The sequence below is a fragment of the Ailuropoda melanoleuca genome, chromosome 4 (assembly GCF_002007445.2).
Source record: "Ailuropoda melanoleuca isolate Jingjing chromosome 4, ASM200744v2, whole genome shotgun sequence".
Lineage (NCBI taxonomy): Eukaryota > Metazoa > Chordata > Mammalia > Carnivora > Ursidae > Ailuropoda > Ailuropoda melanoleuca.
In genome coordinates, this window is record NC_048221.1 from 140665287 (window position 1) to 140680675 (window position 15389).

The following is a 15389-nucleotide window of genomic DNA, read 5'->3' on the forward strand; positions in this document are numbered from 1 at the left end:
GCCAGGGGAAGTGAGGCTTCAGCGATGAAGGAAGCGTTCATGCTCCCAGAGCCAGTGAAGAGCTGAGCTCAGACTCAAATCCGGGTTTATATTTTTTTTTTGAAGATTTTATTTGTTTATTTGACAGAGAGACAGCCAGCGATAGAGGGAACACAGCAGGGGGAGTGGGAGAGGAAGAAGCAGGCTCACAGCAGAGGAGCCTGATGTGGGGCTGGATCCCAGAACGCCGGGATCGCACCCTGAGCCAAAGGCAGACGCTTAACGACTGAGCCACCCAGGTGCCCCAGATCCGGGTCTATCTTGATTCCAAGTCCTTGCACGTGGCTGCTGTTGTCGTCAAGAATCCAGGCAATGCACAAATTACCGAAGTTGTTGCTGCCGCCGCGCATTTCAATTACAGACTTGCTGTATTTCAAACATGGAAATGATTTGTGTAGGTTGGTTTACATAGGAGTGACATTCAATAAAAGAAGTACGTTCCCTGATCTTTGATTTGCTTAACAAGCAGCTTTCAACTTTCAGTTTTATTAATTGCTTTGAAAACCTACAATTTAGGTTAAACTAATTACATTTGATTTTACTCATTTGGTTAGCTCTCTTTTAATATAGGTGGGATTGAAAACAATCACTCACATCTATATGTGTCATATATGATATGACAATAGGAAATACCAGGAGACATCTATCCACTCCTTCAAAATCAGATCTAACTTCATTTCTAATGAAGGGTTTGCTCTTGCAAGAAATTGCCTTGACAAGTCTTTTCTTCCAGGAATCAATTTTTTTTTCTTGTTTCTCTTTAAAACCTTTTATACCTTCTACAACATGGAATGACCAATGTTAGTTATACTACGGATGCATACTATGGAATTCACACTTTGATCAAGACAGACATGGTATTTGTCACACCAGGGAGTTGGTGGCAAGACTTTGTAGAGAAGGAGTTCATAGGGGTAGGGATTTGGGTTCAGAACAAGAGGTTATTGTAAGCTCTTGCACCAGGACTGAGATTTTGAAGACAGTGACAATTATAATTCTGAGCACCCTAACTGCTATTTGAATTATGAGTCAAAAGTCAAAAATTCAAGAGTGTTGGCCAAGACCTAAGATAGAAGGAAGAAACCAGATACCAAAACGAAGAATAGGAAATCAGACACAAGGGTTCCATACATTTTACCACCCAAGGCTCACGGAGCAGTTCAGTCTTAGCTGGCCTAGCCAGATCAATGACTCTATGCACACGGCCTCATAATCCCTGAAGGTCCATCGCGTGGTCAGGTAATACCTGATATAAACCTAAGTTGTCTCCTCATGTCACACCTTTTTGTGTGTAAAGCAAAATCACATTTATGGAAGAAAAAAGGCTTAGATTTACAAATCATACTCAACACTGTGAGAGCCCAGCCTTGCTCAAAGCCATCTTGCAGGAAGTCTCAGGGAATATGACGTATCCCACAAGGAAACACAGCCTTGACTGTCATCAGCCCCAACCTCGAGGCACCTTCCTTCCAGCTCTTTCTGCAGATGCAGTGTATGATTTTGGCAGGGTGGCTCAACTCTCCCAGATCCATTCACTCCCTACCTAAATGGTGACAAGCACTTCTCTCGTGCAAAGGTGGCTGGAAAGTACTTAAGGGTAGTAACGTGACCGAAGGACCTCATGGGCAGCAGATTTATACATTTCGATGAATTTATTTTTCTCCCTCTTTCCCGTTGTCAACTTTTATTCCAAAAGGTAGCTTAGAACCCAGGAGAAAATGGGTCAGAGGGGCATTTGTTACTCCGTGGTGTCCTTCTCTGGTTTCAGGCACAGACCTACATAATACAGACCTTACACGGGGGCACGCTCCCGCTTGAACGCGCCTGCAGCCCGCAGCAAACCAACACGTCCCGGCAGGCCAGCAAACCTCTGGTGGCCTTGCTTTGCCGTCTGAGGCTGGACAGAGATGGCACCTAAATCACAGCTGCCCAGGAACTCAAGGTGACCGAATCTCATGTCTGCAGAGAAAACGTTTTGTCTTACTTCTCAGTTAGTGGTGCGTCCTTCCTTCCTTCCTTCCTTCCTTCCTTCCTTCCTTCCTTCCTTCCTTCCTTCCTTCCATCGTGTTACTACACAACGGGGCCCTGCGTGGCCCAGGATCTCTGCGTCGGGGACCTGCAGCAGCTGCCACTGAAGATCAATGCGCCTGTGGGCTGCCCTGCACCGGGAATGGGACCAGACGAGCAGAGAAGGCTTGTCACCTTTGATTACTCGCCCTATCCCAGCGCTAAAGAAACAAGATGTGAAGAATGGCCTCTCAAGAACATTTGATCCAGCCTGCAAAATCACTGCAACTTTAACCCTTCCCTGCTGGAGATTCGTGTCTGGTCCTCAGAGGCATTTTCAATGGAATGTCATTTCCAATCAATGGCCTACACGCAGACACGCACACATGTCAGACGCCACAGGAAAACCGTCCTTTCTTAAGAATGGGCAGAACTGACTCCACATAATTTCCCTCTGGCAACATGTGGTTAGAACTGCACTGGACCAGGTGGCGGCATGTCTGGCTTCGAGCTTGTCTTCAGCTAAGCTGTGTAGGCCGCCATTCCCCCATCTGTCCGGGGAAGAAGCTGGAGAGGTTGGCATCTGAAGGCCCTACGAGGCCTGAACTCTCCAACATCACACGGCAGCCAAGGTCCAGGGCTTGAGATGGGCTGACGAGGGTTAGGCCTGGCTCCACCACCGACCTGCAAGTCACCAAACCTTTTTTGAGTTGGTTCGCAAAAATGGGGATAATAAGAGAGCTTAATACAAATAATTATTTTGAGGGTTTTAATACAATAATTTAGTCAAAGTATCTTGCTCAGTGGTTGGCCTATAGAAGGAACTTAAATTTTAAAACTATACTTCCGATTGCTTGTAGGATCTGTTTAACTGTTGACCACCGTTAGCAAATTTAGAAATAAGACGACTTTAAAAATTGGTTGTTCAGAAAGATGTGTGGATTTCCATTTCTGCAAATGCCCCTGGATTACTGTGCCAGAAAATGTATAGCAAAAAAAAACAAAAAACAAAAAAAACCACCCAAACAAATAGAACAAATAAACACGGGCCATGTAGAACATTGCTTCCAAAACAACATCTGGGGCCTGGCCACTCAAGGGCCCTGAGGCTTCCCTGAGCATGCACTGGCTTCTCTGTTCCTTTCTCAGTCCTCATTGCTAGCAGGTCTGCTCACATCACGTAAGCAACTCGTAGAAATCCCATTGACAGTCAACCTGCATAGAAAAGCCAAAGGATAGAGTCAATGCAATTAACCCAGAGTGAAGTCCTGCTTCGAAAAAATTCTCCCACTCTATTCTTGAATTTATAGTACAAGGTTTTCACTGTAATGGCTCTTGTAAATTAATTGCAAACACAATTGTCTACGGGCATTCTCAGAATAAGTGGCAAGTAGTTAATTGCACCCCGAATTAGCCAATTCTGCCCATAATTAACCATTTGAAGACAATTAATTGCATGCATAATATTTGCACCTGCAACTAATTGGAGACCGTTACATTGTTCTTGGAAGAAATAAATAAATAACAACACCAACAACAAAGGAACCAGGGGCTACTCTTTGAATGTAGTCTTTCACGATCCTCAGTCCATGGAGCTGGGAGGAGAGGGGAGCTGAGGAGTCGCTGGTCTGCGTTACTGCTGCCTCAGTGGAAAAGGTGGAAAAGCGACCTGAAGTCGGCAGTACGACCAAGGTAGGCGGGATGTTCTTCTTTGCCTGTGTTCCCTTTTGTTCCCCTTTCCTAATCACCACTTCAAACTAACTGTACTTAAACCTAATTTCTTCAGCTATGTAATCATAAAATTTGAGGCAACGTGAGGCTTGGGAAAATTAAGACCATGCCACGTATTGAAATAGTGCTGTTATTTATTTATTTATTTATTTATTTATCTGAGAGAGGGAGAGAGAGAGAGAGATCACGAGCGGAGTGAGCAGAAGAGGGAGAAGCAGAGAGAAGCTCCCTGAGCAGGGAGCCCGACATGGGACAAGGGATTTGATCCCAGGACCCTTGGATCACGACCTGAGTCGAAAGCTGACGCTTAACCAACTGAGCCACCCAGATGCCCAGTGCTGTTGTTTTAAAGAAAAACTAAGTTCTCTTATTGCTCTGGTTTTATCCAGAGGTAACTGACGGTGCTTGTCACGGGAAGGAGCAAATGCCTTCCGTGTCCTTGGGTCATGAAGATAATCACATCCGCATCATTAATTCAGAGGGGTTATGTTGGTCTGGGCCAGCGCCGTCTTTCATTCTCAAACAATAAAGTGCCATCAATAATAATACCAATGATGGTGATATCCACAGTAACAATCACTACAGTCCCCATGTAGTAAAGGCTTTTGCCTCGCACTGTACATGAACTCACTTAAATTGTAACAGCAATTCAAAGAAGATATTTTATGTCCATTCTGTAGGTGAGAAAATTGTGTATAGACGCTGCCTAATTTCCCTAATATTACACAGCTAATAGGTCATGGAAACATAATTTAAACTTGGATTATCTAATCCATGTAAAGGGCTCAGTACAGTGTAAGAGACATCATGAATACTCAGCTAAGATTAACCGAAGTATTTATATCTCTACTAATTTCTAAGTTCATTCTCTTTGAACGGCCACGTCAAGGATGGCGTTAAGGGTAAATGCTAAGCGCTCGTTATATTCCAGTTACTGTTCTAAGTGCTTCACCTGAAGTAAATCAATTTAAATTTTCATAGCAAGAACAGGAGAAGATATCATTAACACGCCCACTTTACAGATGATAAAACCAAGGCAGAGAAATATTAACTAACTTGCTTAAGAATAGAAAACTAGCAAGGGGATGAGGTACGGATTCAGCACGGGCATGCAGCTCTAAGGGGTGTGTCCTTAACCATGATGCTACACGAGCTCTTACCACCTGGACAGTTGGATTTGTCTGTGAAAAGTGTGTCTCTATGTACGTAAACTTGGATGTGACGGAGCTCTGTTAAAAATCAATTTATAGGGGCGCCTGGGTAGCGCAGTCATTAAAGCGTCTGCCTTCAGCTCAGGGCGTGATCCCGGCGTTCTGAGATCGAGTCCCACATCAGGCTCCTCCGCTGGGAGCCTGCTTCTTCTTCTCCCACTCCCCCTGCTGTTGTTCCCTCTCTCGCTGGCTGTCTCTCTGTCACATAAATAAATAAAATCTTTAAAAAAATTAATTTATAAAATAAAAATAAATTCTGTCCTGGATGCCAGATGCTTGCTTTCCAAGTGGGAGCAGAACCACTGTCTGTGGTCCTGAAGAGCAGAGGGAAGTCCTCTGTGTTCTCCCCCCACATGAAGCTGGGGCCCCCTGGTTGTAGGTTGGTCCTGGAAGGAGGAACTCTCGCTGGTGACTCAGAAAACGATTTGCCGAATCATCCAGAAAAGTGCCTGAGCAATGAAAGGAGGGGCAGGACAGAGCAACGTGCGGCCCCCAGACCGAAGCCGATGGCGAGGCAAAGAGAAGGGGCCAGCGCAGGCTCTCTCGCAAGGGGCGAGGCGTCAAGGCGGGGGGGTCAACACAAACGACGCTGTGCCGGGCACAGGGGCTGCGGCTGGTGAGCCGGGGTCGGCTCCGCCCGCTCCGTCATTCTAGGCCATCCTGAGCCTCTCACGAGGGTATGCGGATGTGTCCCGAGCCGCGCCGCTCGCTGCTTTCTGGAGGTAGAACTGCACCATGTGACCAGCCGGGAAACACTGATGGGTGAGCTGCCGTCGGGTAAGAGAGCTGAGGCGTCCAGTGAAGCAGTTTGTGAAGAATGAGCAGAACAGGGTTCGCAAGAGGGGCGCAGATCGAGGGGAGCGCCCCAGCGACGTCAACGATCCCCACACTTCAGCCAGAGAACTGACACCACACTCTTGGCAGCTGGGAAACCAAAGAGAGACACACCTGGTGGTGGGGGTGGGGGAGGCGCGAGTTTTCTCCTGCGACAACAATGATCCGCTTCGAAGGCACCGGGACCCTTTATGGCCACCTCCCCGCTCAGAAATGAACCTAAAACACAGCATTGTCAACTTCAGTGCTAAACATTTTGAACCCAGCAAAGCAAAGGATAGGCCACTGGCTCCTCGGGAAGCTTCGTCGCCCTGCGGCCGCAGACCCAGGCATCAGGGCGCTGGGAGGCTGGTGTTACAATCAGGTGCAAACCCACGTCACTCGTCCTTCACTTTGCACTTTCCCGGTTTCTCGGCAGCATGAAAGAAAGGGTGTTCAACGTCTCGGTGAATTGGGGGCTTCACATTCACGCACCTGTTGATGCCCAAAGGGCTCCCCACGTTTCTTCCCTGTGCTGGTGGCGTTCCCGGGCCACAAAAACTGTGACGTCAGCCTCATACATGTTCTTTAAAAGGCCGTTTTCTCCTGATGAGGTAATCCTTCCTTTCTTTTCTCTGTTTCATATCTGTCATCTACTTAATTATCAACACTATTTTTTGGGGGGGGTCATGGATTAATGGGAAATGGATGAATCCATATTCTATGTCTCCCTTCGCAGCAGAAGAGCACAGCTAGTGTTGTCGTCTCTGATATTCACCATAACTGGAGGGGAACAGGAGTGGCTTTGATACCCAGTACGCAGGCCCCTTTGAGTGCCCGAAGTCGGAAGACCCAGGTCGCTGTGGTGGACGGCAGTGCCTCCTGCGAGCCCATCTTCTTTGGGTAAAAACACACGGATTGTGCCTTGTGAAAGTGCTCTTTCCCTGGCACGCACCGCAGCAGCTCATCTTCTAGAAGGATCATTCATCCTGAATAATTTGCACCCTTCCACTCTGTTATTCCAGACAGGAGGGCCATCCCATCAAGTCTAGCGGGTTGCCATAGTTACCTAGCATTTATTTATCATACACAGTTTGGGATTTTTAATACACATCCAGGATACCGAAGTCGTGGTCAACCCTCTTCTTCAGTTTCCTCTGAACAGTGATTTTTTTGGACTCGCATTGTTATACACACTTGTTAATGCCTCCCTCCCACACTGGATGTCAAAGTCCCCCTTCTGCCTCCAGACAGAATGTCAGCATGGAATTAATGTGCGCTGGGGGATTCATCATCGGCCATCACAGCATCTGCTATGCTGTCTTACGCGTTTTTCCTATCACCCACCAAACTTAAATTTAAAGCTTCCTTAACAAAACCGGCACGTGTCCTCTTCCGTGCATGCTCCATGAAGGGAGATTGGTATCTGCCAGCTTCTCTGTCCGCAGGGGGGTGCCAGCAGTGGTGAAGCTGAGGGGCTGCAGGGGAGGGTAGAGGTGGGCAAGACAGAAGCGCAGGTGCGAGGACCTGGGGATGGGAGCAGAGACAGGAGGGACAGGAAAGGTGAAAACACAACCGTCTTGGCTCAGGTCAGCCTTCTCGCCTTGTGAAATTCCTACTTTCCCCCAGAGCTCCCCACCTCCATATTTATTCTCATTGCGTGTGTTCCTGTTCATGGAAACCTAGGGATCCCGCGTCCCTCCTCCCTCCTCGGCCCCACAAAAGCGCCCAGATCCATCGAGGAGCCTCCTGACTAGCACATGAACGTGAACTCATACATGCATAATTTATACAGACATGCGTCCGCTGACTGATGCCACAACATGCAGAGCTGTACAAAAGCAATGAAAAGAACTGCTCCTCGAATACGGGGCACAAATCAGCTGGCGGGGCCCCCAGTGGTATTGTGGGACACGTGCCTTCATAATGCTAAGATCTCCGCTCAGCCTCCGTGGAGCCAGCTTCAAAGGTGCCAGCATCTCAAACCACAACGTCTCTTTAGAACACAGTGACAACAGAGCCTTTTCTCACATTATTTGCAAGTTGCTCACCTTGCCCACTCTTCCAGCTTGACCTAATTGCCACCTGCCAGGCAGTGGTCCCGTGTAAAACACGGCCCTATTATATAGGAAGGTGGTGTGATCACGCAGCAGCTCCCATCCAAACAGCCAGATTGGAAGGAGCAGAGAAACGAGACGGTGGGGAAAGGGGTCAGGGTAAGAATTAAGAATTTGTTTCCCAGTTATTTATGAGGTTACCCATCCCTCCATACGTGCATATTTAAAAACAGATTGTTTAAAAAAAAATGGAAGAGAACAAAAACTTGCAAAGGGATTAGCCAAAGACAAAAAAGAATCTCACAGCTGGAGGCATTCTTTGTTCAGAGTTGGTCTGAAATCTGTTTCTCAGGTTGGAGCTGCTGGCACCTTCTTCCCGTTTCCACCAAGCCTGGCCTTTGAAGTGAGTCAAACACTGAGGGTCTGTTTTATCAAAATTACACCGTTGCTTGACCACGGTTTCTGGAGGTCTGGTCTTGGAGATGGAATATTAATGAACCAGAAAGGAGACAAAGAAAAAACCTACAGAGGGGTTGCATTTTTGTTCTGGAATCAGCTCCGTGAGAGATGAGTGAGTCTGTCATCCCATCAGCGGGTCTGAGTGGACTTGCAGAATCCATCTGAATCTTGCCTCAAAACAAGGCTGGGTTTTCAAGCAAGGGCAGGGGCATTTTCAGATGGAGGCTGAGGTAAGTGTAACGAGTGTGTTAGACGCATTCCTTGAAAATATCCAGGACAAAATGAACGTAACAATGTGCATCAACTGTACGAAAAAATTAATTAAAAAACAAACAAATAAGTACATAAATAAATACCGCAGACAAAAAAAAATCAGGACTTTGAAGAGAGCCTGTACATTACATCATTGCCTTTGTGGGGTGTACGGGTGTGCTCGCTGGATGTGGTGTAAAGCAAAATTCTGTCCATCGGGCTTTACATCTAGAACCCTGTCTGCAGCATGGGCAGCGACATGAAGACACACATTGGTTTTTGCTGGCGAGGAGCAGAGAATCCTGTGACTTGAACAGTCATGCGGGGGGACAGGTGAGCGGGTGGAAACTTGTCAATGGAAAGAAGCAGGTATTTCAAATTTACAAATAAAGTGAGACTCTGAGAAAGATACACGCTTTGGGGGAAATTTATAACAAAATTGGCTTATGACCATTTTGGTCTGTGTGTGGTTTGGAAACTAGCTCTCGCTCTTTTTTTTTTTTTTTAAGATTTTATTTATTTATTTGACAGAGACAGCCAGCGAGAGAGGGAACACAAGCAGGGGGAGTGGGAGAGGAAGAAGCAGGCTCCCAGTGGAAGAGCCTGATGTGGGGCTCGATCCCAGAACGCTGGGATCATGCCCTGAGCCGAAGGCAGACGCTTAATGACCGTGCCACCCAGGCGCCCCAGGAAACTAGCTCTCTCTTTATAAGATAACGTGTATCTGGCTGCACCGTATCCATGACCTGTCTAAAGCATGGGTTGACAAAATTGCAAAGCAGGTACAGTACTTTGTGCTAAAAAAGTTTAATTCAGGGGCTGCAGTGTGCTCAAATCAGCTCTGGGCACACTCTGGGACTTAGGAGATCCGACACTGGATTTATAGTTCCTTGTCCTTCACACCCATCCTTATTCTCCTAGAAATACCAGGAGTGGGGCTACAAACCTACTTCAGACGGCATTTCTTGGTCCTTTGCCAATCTCGTTTCTGGAGAATATGTGTTGGCTTTACCATGACGGTAAGCCTCAGAATATGAAGAGTGGGCTTTGCAACCAGCGGGACAAGGCATCTAAGCTCTTACGGTTTTCGAGACACCTTCGAATCCCACAGAGACCAGGTAAATGCAGGAACCAACATCACCCACATGTGAGGTCACTCATGGTTGTCCAGAAACATGGTTGCCTAGGGTCAAGCGAGGTCCTCTTCTCCAGACAATGACTGCCCCACCCTCAGACTTGATCTTGACCAGTAGAGATGAAGTGTTCCGACCTTCTGAAAACAGCTGGAAGAGTCCATCAATGACCTTGAGAAAACGGAAGTTGTTGCTCTGGCACACGGTTGTCAGGGAGGTGGTCCGCCATGGGGCTCCAGGTCGGCTTTCTGTCACGGAGCCAGTGTGTTTAAATTTGTTTAAATTAGCTGCAAGGAGAAGTTCCAGTCGATGTTTGGGTGAGAGGGAGCTGGATTTTCCTTCCACCGAAGGGCTGCTGTTCGCATCCAGCCACACGATACAAGTAGGCTGCTTCCACTGCACGATCCGTACCGGGGACATTTGGGGAGAGTTTTACACAAGGAAGGCAAACCCTGGGACATTTAAGAGCGAAACAGCAGACTAATGCTGCAGAGGAAGATATTTACTGGCTTAAAACAAACAAGCCTTCTTTGTTTCTGCAAAATCACACTTTTGATGTCAGGAAATTCGCAGGGCTGTCCACTGATTTTCACAAGCCATCACTTACCACTTTTTTTTTTTCTTAAATGCTTCCTCTGAAGCCAAACAAAGACAGTTTAAAGGGCGCCCTATGGAAATAAGTCCTGGGCTGAGCAGTTTGAGGCAACCCCCCAGCCCCGGACTTTGACTTTGAAGGCCACTTGTACAAAATCGGTAGAGGCGTAACTTGAGAGTGGCGCCATTTCTGACCAACTGGCACTTCTCAAGGCACCCAGTAGGTAGAGTAAGGTGAGCGAAGGAAGCAAGGATGTGCGCGCTTTGGGGAAAGGCCGTTGTTTGGCGGTTAGGCACCCTAGGAAGTAAAGCAGAGGACAGGCTTTGTCTTTGATGTCAGAGCTCAGCACCCTGTAGACTGGAGGCCAAAGCCATCCCAGCCCCTGTTTTCTGACTGAAGCTTTACAGGAACACAGCCCTGGCCACTGGCTTGAGTATTGAGTGTGGCTGTTTTCAACAAAGTCCTTATGACTCGCAAAATGAAAACTGTTCACTACCTGGCGCTTTATAGAAAACGTTTGTCAGCGCCTGCTTCCAAGCAATGGACAACGGCTGACATGTATCTTTGCATAATGACATGGGACTAAGAATAGAAGCTAGAAAGCAAGGAGTGGGAGCTCAAGATCATTTTAAATTCTCCCAGCTCTATACATTTGGGCTCTCTCACTTATTTTAGGAAATTGCGTCATCTACACAAATGCACTGAACCACATGCTAGGTAGTAACTGAGTTAAATTATTTCGTGACCATTGTGATAGATTTTCTTTCATTATTTCTCACTTTTGACTCTCTAAAGAGTTGTGCACAGAGCAAGAGCCAACTAGCATGTGCAGATTGCTGCATGGCTGGGGAAGAACTAATTCCCGTGACAGAGTGGCAAGCAGCACATCCTATGTTCCTCCTTAAATTGCCAAGCCTTTGTTACTATTTAAACAGACACTTTCTATATCTTCAGCTAAAAAAATGAGCCAGGGAGGGTTTCTGGGTCTTGGTAGCAGGCCAAATACTACTGAGCTTTATAAAATTAAAGGTGCTTTTCCAGGACCCAAGTAATATGGATTAGGTTATATAGAGAACTAGGTTTGAATATTTAAATAAAAAGCTTGCTCATCATTGAGGAGCTGAAAGCCCAGCTTTATTTATTTTTTTAAGTTATTATTTATTTGAGAGCGAGAGAGAGCAAGAGAAAGCAAAAGAGGGCATGAGCTGAGGGAAGGGCAAATGGAGAGGGAGAAGCAGATTCCCCACTGAGCAGGGAGCCCAACATGGGGCTGGATCCCAGGACCCTGGGATCATGACCTGAGCCGAAGGCAGATGCTTAACCCACTGGGCCACCCAGGCGCTCCTAAAAGCCCAGCTTTACACACAGATTTCCTTAATGGAAAAGATGTAAAACGCTCCAGTTAGATTGTGTGTTGTGCATCATTGGCAAAGGTGAAAGGGATTTGTCTTCCATTTGAATATGGAGAGAACTTTTCCTTTCCTTTGTCATTAGGGTCCTCCACTACTGGTAGTGAGAAGCACAATTCTGGGCAAAATGAACAGGGCTTGGTTGGAAAATATGTGACCCGTATCTTGTGGCATGTCAAGAAGAGTTTGCTTGACACGAATTTGTTCTAAAATGTAGTAATAAAAGGGGATGACCTGTGAGTTCTTAAGGCTCTGGGGAAGAGAATTTATGTATCATTCTCTAGAAATGTGAAGCAATGCATTGATGAATATTCACTGGTCCTCATTCCTTTTGTTGATTTCTGTTCTTTGGTACTTGTCTTGGGTATTGAAGTTCATAAATAAATTGCTCCTGATTTCTCCCTTGGAAATAAGCCTCTTTTTTACTTCTTACTTTTATAGCAAGTATTTCCAGCATTTTGGAGAGTTCTCACAAAGCATTTGACTAAGAGATGCAGTAGAAAGGGAAAGGCTTTTGAAGGAAGTCAACACAACATTTGCATCCCAATGGCAAGACTTAATGGCCAGCCTGATCTTGGGAGAGTGGACCTTATGTATCTCTTTGACCTTCATTTTACCTATCTATAAAATAGGTGGTATCTGAAAATTAAAAGAAAGAATGCAAAGATAGCTGGATTCTTCTAGGCTCTCACTGGCCGTGTTTGCAGATAGGGTCAGGATAATAGTCTCCAGGCAATTCCCTCAAGTCATTGAAGCAGGTGGTCCCATTGAACACCTGGCTCCTGATATGCTAACTCGGTGAGCTTGAGGAAGTCTCTTTACACAAGCTGCCATCTTATTGTGTATAGTTGGGGTGATGTCCGCCCCTCGTCACCAAGCCGTGAAGCCTGAGCGAGACTGTTTGTGGACTGTGGCTCTCAGAAACCGGTCACTGTGACTGTAACTCAGCATTGCTCCTCTCCTTGCCAGCTAGGGCTTTGTTGGGAGGTGATATCTGATGACTTCCTCCCTCTTTCTTATCAGTCACCATCGAGAAAGCTGCTTTTCACTTCTCTGCATATTCCTGTGTTCAGACATTGCACTTTCTTTACTACAAACCACTCTGTTTTAGTCTCCTCTCACCAATTTATCTGATACTCTCGAATGTGATAGAGCCCAACGCTAAGCTACCACCCATTTCTCCTCTGGGGAGCAGCGTGGGTGGCAGGAATGACACATCATAGACTGGACACCCTGGAAAACAGAAACATATTTTCTCACATTCTGAAGACTGGAAGTTCAAGGTCAGGGTGCCAGTAGGGTTGGTTTCTGGTGAGACTTCTCTTGTTTGGTCACAGATGCCTGCCTTCTCATGGTGTCCCCACATGGCCTCTTCTCTGTGTGTGTGTGGAGAGGGAGAAAGCTCTCGAGTCTCTTCCTCTTCTTATGAGGACACCAGCCCTGTAAGATGAGATCCCTCCCCTGGCATGTCGTTGAACCCGAGTTGTCCCTTTCAGACCCTGTCTCCAAATATAGTCACGTTGGTGGTGAGGGCTTCACCTTATGAATTCTGGGGGACACACTTTGGTCTCTAATAAGGCTTCTGGGTTTCTGGGGAGCCCATCCTAAGAATCTGCCTCAGTCTGGCTTGACTCTCTCCTGTGCTGGGACTCCAGCCACGTGGAAGGATGAAGACCTAACCCCCACCATGACCACCAGGCTCTTTGACAACCGCTCCCTCTTGTACTCGGGGAAGTCTAAGCAATACTTTAAGAAATGGAATCTGTTCTTGGGATGTTTCCTGTAAGAGGAAGCAGTTCATAGTTGGCCCTGAAATCATACACTTTGTTGCACCCTACACTCCATCGCCTCTGGGGCCAGAAAGCTTCTGACATCACTTGATGCTCCAACAATGCGATCGTCAGGGGTCTTGCTGTCCCTTCACCTTCCTTTGAGGACATCTTTGTCCCCAACACTGTCTGGGAAGGAACTGCAAAGGAGACGCAGAAACTCTGTCAGGAAAGCAGGGTGAGGAGCATTTTGGAAAAGCACGACGCGTTGGCACACACAGTGTGCTCACCACGCCCTCAGGTGGGACTCTAGAGCCCGCAAGCCCGCCCCAGGAAGCCCGGGTATTGCTCTCGGGGACGGCCATTTTGGGATGAAAGGCTCTTTTGTTGTTCAGAAGTGCCTGACGATCAGCTGGGTCAACACGAGAGGCATGAAGTCTCCAGCTTCCACGAAGAAGGGCGGACCAAATGCCAAAGAAGTCATGTGAAATACCGCGCAAATCAGATTTATAAGTAAAGTGGAATTCCTACCCCACTCCTGATGCACAGACGCTGCTTTTCTGGACTGATGCCAGCGATGCCGTCGGAAGCCGGATCAGATGCTCACCTAGGAGACCCCAACGCCCCGTGGAGGGTCTCTGCCGCGTCCGCGTGGGAGGGAGAACTGGGGCTCTGACGGTTTGTCCCGCAAGGAGTGTCAGACCGGGTGAAGGGACGAGGCCCAGGAGAAGGTGGCCGTGGCTTCTTTGAGCGGTGGTGACTCTACGCATAGAAAGCCACAGTTTCTAATCCCCCCAACTCGCGCCTACCGCCCGTCGCCAGTTGCCATTGTTTTCTCTTCTTAGCAAGCACAAGGATTTTACATCAGTCAGAAAAACATCGGAATGGTTATTGAGAAAAGACTCTAAGAAGATCTCTCATCAGAGAGCTGAACTCCAACATTCCACCAAAACATCCAGGTTCTACCCCATGGACCGCTGCTGGCAGTAAGCTTTCCAAGGAGTAATTTTAGCACACGAAAATTTACCACTCTGACTCTTACTCGGATCAAAGTTTTAAAACAAGGAGTTTTCCTTCACTTCTCATGAAAGCTGACTGGGCTCTGCGGCATCATTGGGTCTGAGCTAAGGAGCCAGAGCCTGTGTCACCAACCCAGTTTCTACACTTAATCCCCCAAACTCACGCAAAAAAGAGACGTGGCCAACAGAATTCTCCTTTCTACAAACAGCTACCTTTCAGAAAAACATACTTCGTACTTTATTGCTCACACAGACACCTCCCGAGACTCCCATTTTCAAAACCACTAATCTCTTTGGTTTCAGAATAATTTTGGAGAAACCTTACAAGGCCCCCTTGCTTTTCAGAGATGCATGTGCCTGATTCCGGGCTATGCTCCTTTTGGGCCAGAAGGCAGCTCACAGTTTTGAGAATGTTCTTCCTTTTTCTTCTTTGTCTCAGACATCACTGTCCTGACAACTTGGAACCACTTGGCCTTCTGCAGGACGGGAGGGAGAGTGAGCCCCTTTGCTCCGGGTCAGCTGGCACACATCTTTCTATGCTTACATCTATAAAGAACAGAGAATAGACTCATTAAATCCCATATTTTTCAGATAACTCAATTGAGTAAACTGACAATGATGTTATCTGCGGGCCTGTTGTCATGTTTGATCAAGTTCTTTACAGAGCTGTATAATCTCCCATAAAACCTGCCTGAGTCGTAGAGTTCAGAGGAATCTTTGAACAGAGCTTGTCTTCTGTTGCTTCCAGAATCCAAGGGGCAGAGGCGGTGGTGGGGGGAGCAACATTTGAGAGGCTCATATCATTCCCATCGAGTAATTCTTAAATTGGTTATTTTAAGAAAATGCAAAATAAAAAATCTTTCCTCATCTTTGACTTTTACTGTTCTGCTATAAA

General features: G+C 46.9%; 1 long non-coding RNA gene across 16 annotated transcripts in view; it reads right to left on the reverse strand.

Annotated features, from left to right (window-relative positions):
- Positions 1–247: 247 nt before the first annotated feature.
- LOC109489947 overlaps positions 248–15389 on the reverse strand; it is a 78548-nt gene continuing 63406 nt past the window's right edge. For 10 of the 16 annotated variants that reach the window (XR_004625122.1, XR_004625125.1, XR_004625129.1 and 7 more), the window contains 2 exons: positions 14007–15040; positions 5256–7328 (listed from right to left, as the gene is read on the reverse strand). This is a non-coding gene — a long non-coding RNA (uncharacterized LOC109489947). Of the gene's footprint in view, positions 3262–5255; positions 7329–11636; positions 13676–14006; positions 15041–15389 lie in introns of those variants that run through there. The other 6 variants (XR_004625127.1, XR_004625118.1, XR_002143106.2 and 3 more) reach the window with 6 other exon arrangements.